The 6,631-nt window shown below is 37.0% G+C and overlaps 1 pseudogene; it reads right to left on the bottom strand.

Annotated features, from left to right (window-relative positions):
* Nucleotides 1-2,678: 2,678 nt before the first annotated feature.
* On the bottom strand, nt 2,679-6,317 carry LOC100245689 (receptor-like protein kinase HSL1; annotated as a pseudogene).
* Between the last annotated feature and the right edge of the window lie 314 nt (nt 6,318-6,631).

The following is a 6,631-nucleotide window of genomic DNA, read 5'->3' as shown; positions in this document are numbered from 1 at the left end:
AGACTTTAGGGATGAGTCTCCTTGCTTTATTACCAATACTAACTCTAGCACCAGCTCACACTCCGAATCACCAATTGGAATGTCAAATGAGGAAAACTACTCTAATCATTTCGACTCTTTTATTTCTCCCATCTCAATTACTATGCTGGTAATGACAATTGGTACTACATCTGTAGAGGAACAATTGGTAGAGATGACTCACACCATTACCAAATTCACCACGATAGTCGAGGAGAATGATATGCAGATAGTCTCTCTCATAAACAAGGTTGAGACACAAATACAAAATACAGGTGAGTCAAGTCAATGACTTAACCACCTTTTGAATGTTGCATCTCTTCTAGATGATGCACCACATGCATCTAGGACAATGCAAGTTGAAAGAAAAATGGTGGAATTTGCCTCTATGGCGTCATTATCTGTCCAACAATTTCAGGACATGATAACTAACACCATTAGAGTGCGGTATGGTGGACCCTCACAGAGTACGCTTATGTACTCTAAACCTTACACTAAGAGGATTGATAACCTACGTATGCCTGTAGGTTATCAACCTCCAAAGTTTCAGTCATTTTATGGGAAGAGAAATCCAAAACAACATGTCATTTCGTTAAAACTTCTAACAATGCAAGTGCATATAGTGACTTGTTAGTTAAACAATTCATTCGTTCCCTCTGACGGAATGCTTTCATTAGTACATAGACCTTACACCTAAGTGTATCGATAGTTGGGACCAAATGGAACACTAATTCCTCAATTGTTTCTATAGCACCCAACAAATTGTAAGCATGATGGAGCTTACTAATACTAAGCAATGGAAAGATGAGTCGATTGTAACTACATCAATCGTTGGCGTTCCTTAAGCCTTGACTACAAAGATAGATTATTTGAGGTATCAGCCATGGAAATGTGCATACAAGGATTGCATTGGGGTGTTTTGTACATCCTCCAAGGGATATGACCTCACACTTTTGAAGAGTTAACTACTTGAACACATGACATGGAGTTCAACATAGCCAACCATGGTGCTAAAAAAGACCTTATTAATTGCTGACCGGTAAAGAGAGAGACATGATGAGAAAACAAGTGATCGGACCTCAATAAAACCCATCCATGAGTCAATGACAGTAAATACAATGCCCATCAAAATCTTAGCACGAGATAAAAAAAAGGAAGTAAGAGAGACTGGACCAATCCAGGAAAATGAGAGGCGTTGATTCACTTTGAAGGAATTAAAGGATAAGAAATATCATTTTCTTGACTCTGATGTGTCTAACATGTTGGAAGACCTATTCCATAAAAAGGTTATTGAGCTACCTGAGTGCAAGCGTTCAGAAGAAATGAGTCATGTTAATGATCCGAACTACTGTCATTACCATCAAATTGTTAGTCAACCGATAGAGGAATGTTTCATTTTCAAAAATCTCATAATGAAACTTGCAAAGCAAGGAAGAATTCATCTGGATTTGGATGAAGTAGCAAAGTCAAATCATGTTATAGTTACATTTGGGTCTTTCAATCCTGTTTCGTTACATGTTCCACCTAAGACACTAGGGGCATGAGCTAGTACTATCCAATGCGAGTCACTGAAACCAAAGCAAACACGAGTGTCATGTCAAAACACTCTTTTTCACTTTTGCTCTGATAATGAATCAATGTCGTATAGCGAAGAAAGTTGGACATTGGTGACACGAAAAAGACCTCACAAGAAACAAGAATTTCATCGATCCATACCTAAATCTTCCTAGGAAGGAACAACGTAAGCAAAACATTCATCGATATCCGAAAAAGAAAACAAGAGATTGTACAGGTTGATGACTTCTTGGTACAGAAGCTCACCACCTCTGTCACTTTAGGAGAATACTTCCATCTAGAATTCTTCGATAATGTCTATATATATAGTTAAAAAAAAAATTATTTAAAAAAAAATCTCGCATTGTATATAGTTTGAAATAATTTTTTATTTTCATTTTTAAAAAATCTTTGAGAGTATTTTTTTTTTTTTACTAAATAATAAAAACTTATGGATGTGTAACTTAAAAACAAATTTTTTTAAAAAAATTTATACCATTATTTATTATTGTTCTTTAGAAACAATTTTAAAAAATAAAGTGAAATAGATAACTATTCTTCCCTATAAAAAATAATAGACATAATTAATACTTTAAGTTCTTTAATAAATCTTGTATTTTTTTAAGAATAATGTGAAATTAAAAAACTGATTAATTGATTATAAATTAAATTAAATAATTCAAAATGCCATCTTCATAATTGAGTAATAAACATATGCATATTATGAAAAAATCGACTCATTTATACCTTAAAAAAATTAACTTTTATTTGTTTTTATATTCATTTAAAATGAAATAATATTCATAATTATTAATTTTGAATAAGTATTCTTTATTATTTACAAAATAAATCAATTAATGTTAATATCTATATTTTTATAATATTGATAAAAAATATAATTTATGATTTTATTTTTATTATTAATATTCATATTTTATTAAAAACTATTTATGTCTAATTTATTTGTAATTAAAATTTTGTTTTTATTTTCAACAAGACGTGAATTAAATTTAGTTTACATTATATAAATTAAATTTATAATTTCTGTTTTTTACAAAATCAAAATAAAAAATTATTTTTAAAATCAACTTATCCAAATAGTTGGCCTGGACAATATCAAGAGAGGTAGAGTTGATTACTTGGTATGACGCACACCTTCTTCTAAATAACTACATTTAACTTCATGAAAAGTGATGGGTTCGTTTTTTATGTAGCATGACCTTGGTGAGGACCACGTCGATCAAGAATTAGCAATACCTCCCTCATGGAAGGCCTGTCAGAAGGTGCTTTGCTAGTACACATGAGGCCTAGTTTGAAGACAGTGATCATTTCTTCCATGAAGCATTCTTCCATGATCTCCTCATCCAGTGCTTCCACAATGGATTTTCCCTCTCCAAAGTGCTGCCATGCCCATTGAGCAAGGTTCATATGCTCGTTCCCCCTATTGGCTTCTCTTCCAGTGGCCAACTCTAGAAGCACAACTCCAAAACTGTAGACGTCGATCTTCTTATTCGCCTTTCTTGTATAAGCATACTCTGTAATAACCGAAAGAAAAACAACTGTTTGATAAGTTTTTAAAATCATCGGAATGAGAAAACATAAAGAACATTTTGAGACTCTGGAATATCTTTACCTGGGGCAATATATCCGAAAGTGCCTACAACCACAGACATTGTTTCAGGGTCTTCTTCTTGCTTTGCTAACATTTTGGCCAATCCAAAATCTGCAATTTTTGTATTAAATTCAGAATCCAATAAGATGTTGCTGGACTTCACATCTCGATGAATGATTGGGGGAGAGAAATCATGGTGCATATAGCATAGGCCTCGAGCAGCTCCAATGGCAATTTGCAACCTCATCGGCCAGTCCAAGATAATATCACTTGCTGAATCCACTGAGGACACTGCCCTCTTCTTACCATGAAGCCATCTATCTAAGCTTTGGTTCTCCATGTACTCATAAACAAGAATCTTTGAGCTTTCACTCGAAATGCAGCATAGCAACTTCACTATATTGGCATGGCGTATCATACCTAATATTTGGACTTCTGCTACGAATTGCTTCTCGAGGTTCTGGCCTAGTTGCCTATTATTCGAAATCCATTTAACAGCGACCACTTCACCAGAATGGTTAATGATGGTACGATATACCTTCCCTGACCCCCCACTTCCAATTAAACTATTTTGTGCCAAACTCGACAATATGTTGGATTCAGTGAAATCAAACTTTTGGAAGGATGTCATCTTCCATGTTTCAACATTGCTCCCTTGGTCCCACCTTTGATACTTTTGAACCATGGAAAAGATAAGAAATACAATAACCAGGGAAGCAGTTAGGGTGAAAGATATAATCATGACTAGGTAATTGGTTGACAATTTAGAGTTACTGGCTTTAGAGTAGCAACTCTTCAGAATTTCAATATTGGCACACAGATTGGAATTGTTCAAGAAACTGTTTTCATATTCCCACTTTTCAAAGGCGGGTGGGATTTCCCCAAATAGATTGTTGGATGAAAGGTTAAAGGTGTTAGGCACGAAATGACTGAATTCATGGGGGATTTCACCTGAGAATTGGTTTTCAGATAGGTCAAGAAACACGAGGCTATGTAAAGATCCAATGGCCTTTGGAATTGGGCCAGAGAGATGATTTGTTGACAAATCCAAAGCAAATAGTGACTTCCAGGAGACTATATCATGAGGAAGTTGGCCTGACAATTGATTCCCATCAAGCCACAGAATATATATGGATGGAAGACTAGTCAATTCCACTGGAATTTCTCCTGAAAATAGATTATTGCTTGCCTTGAACACCGATAGAAGCAACAAAGATGATATTCCAGCAGGTATTGAACCAGACAACATGTTATTGCGCACATCTAACTCAACTAGATTCACCAAAGAAGATATCCCGGCAGGAATTGGACCAGAAAACCTGTTATTGCTCACATCTAAATTAGTTAGATTCACCAAAGAAAATATCCCGGCAGGAATTGGACCATAAAACCTGTTATTGCTCAAATATAACCCAACTAGATTCACCAAAGAAGATATCCCGGCAGGAATTGGACCAGAAAAATTGTTATTGGTGGCATGGAGCACAGAGATGTTCATCCAGGAAGAGATTTCAGCAGGAATTGGACCATAAAACTTGTTGTTAGCGATCTCCACTCTAGACAAATTCCTTGCCAATTTACTTGAAAGTGTCCCTGAGAATGAATTTCCATCTAACATCACCGATACCATGTCCAGGGATGTCCAGATGCCGGAAGGAATCCCGCCTGAAAAACGATTGTTGGAAAGCTGAATGGTGAGCAAACTTGTGCAATTTCCGAGGGACGTGGGCACTTCCCCGCTGAGATTGTTGTTGGAAGCGACCACTCCAAGCAAAGCCCCCCTAGCGCATAAATGTTGAGGTAATTCCCCGCTTAGTTTATTCTCGGAAACCTCAAAGAGTTTGAGCTCCGAATGAAGGCCAAATGCTGGAGGTAAAACTCCACTCAATTGATTGCTAAAAACTTTGAAGGTTCCCAGTGTAGGAATGAGGCTTATATTTGCTGGTATCTCTCCTGACAACTGATTCCAGAAAAGATTCAAACCCGTCAAATTTTGTAGCTTCCCGAAACCCGCTGGTATGGACCCCGTCAAATGGTTGTCGGAAAGATCAATTTGTTTCAAGTTGAGAGCTTCTATGGATGAAGGAATGTGGCCGGACAATCTATTAATGAATAAATGCAAATAGTTCAAATTTTTCAACGTAAGCATGCCTCCCGGGATCGTACCTTCCAATTTGTTGAGTGAGAGGTCCAAGAGTTCCAGACTCGATAGATTGTTGAAGCTCTCTGGTATTTCACCAATCAAATTCGCCTCCGTCATTCACAGATATTTCAGCTTCTTCAATGCGCCAAACTCTTTTGGAAGGGCTGAAGGTCGGAATTTGTCATTATAGGTCATGGCCAATTGTTCAAGATTCTCCAAATTACCAATCTCCGTTGGCCAGGTGCCGTTGAACTCATTTTGAACCAAAAACAAGTAGAACAGCTCTCGTAGCCGCCCAATTGCTGGGGGAATATCTCCAGAGAAGTTGTTTGCGGTAAGGTCTAGATACCGGAGACGTGAAAGCCGATCAATATCAGCTGGAATTGGACCCACGAAGTAGTTTTGCAACAAGAGCAGATATTCGAGCTTAGAACAATTGAGAATATCCGGGAACTCACCGGGAATGTAATTGTTAGAGACGTCAAGTACGGTAAGGTTCTTGAGGTCACAAATTCTGGCCGGAATTTTGTGAGTGATGCTCTTGCCGTTGAGTGAAATTTTGGTTACAGTATTATGGGTGCATGTAATTTCCGGCCAATCACAGGGCGAGGATGAGGAATTCCACGATTGGAGTGACGGTGGATTGCCCAGTTGTTGTTTAAGGTGCAATAGAATCGATCGTTCAGCATCCACATTTTGTGAAATTACGTGCAAGGGTAAAGTGATGAGCAGGAAGCATAGAAGGGGAGGTGGAATTATAAGAATAAAAACGTGTAGTTTAATCATTTAGCCGTTTCCGTTGGGTGGTGGAGAGAATTAAAGACGACTGCCTGGAAAAAGATGGGCAAATCCACCGTCCAATTTACAACAGAGAAGTTGGCCGCATTCATTTCCACACAGCACCGTTATGCAAAAGAAGATCCATGTACTGTGTCAGTCTGAGAAAAAACAAAAAACAGAAAACTGTTTTTTGCTCCGAACATCCGAACTGTTTTTTATTTCATCCTGCGGCTTTATTTAACAAAAAAAAAAAAAAAGAAGAAAATAAAGAGGAATATAGGCCACAAATTTATTATATGACTTTAATTTAATATAAAAAGGTTTCACCTCTGTACTTAAAAAAAATATCACTTCTGAGAATTAATACCTATGCAGCATTGCAGCCAGTTTTCTCGGTCAAAAAGCTGCTTTCTGAGTATGAACACAACCCCTGGTTTGACGGGAGGAGTGGGGAGGTACACAAAGAGGCTAATAAAAGCATCACAGGGACTATGATAAAAAAAATTTGAATAAAATAAAATAAC

This window comes from Vitis vinifera, chromosome 4 (genome assembly GCF_030704535.1).
Source record: "Vitis vinifera cultivar Pinot Noir 40024 chromosome 4, ASM3070453v1".
Taxonomy (NCBI): Eukaryota; Viridiplantae; Streptophyta; class Magnoliopsida; order Vitales; family Vitaceae; genus Vitis; species Vitis vinifera.
This window is presented reverse-complemented; position numbering and strand designations above follow the sequence as displayed.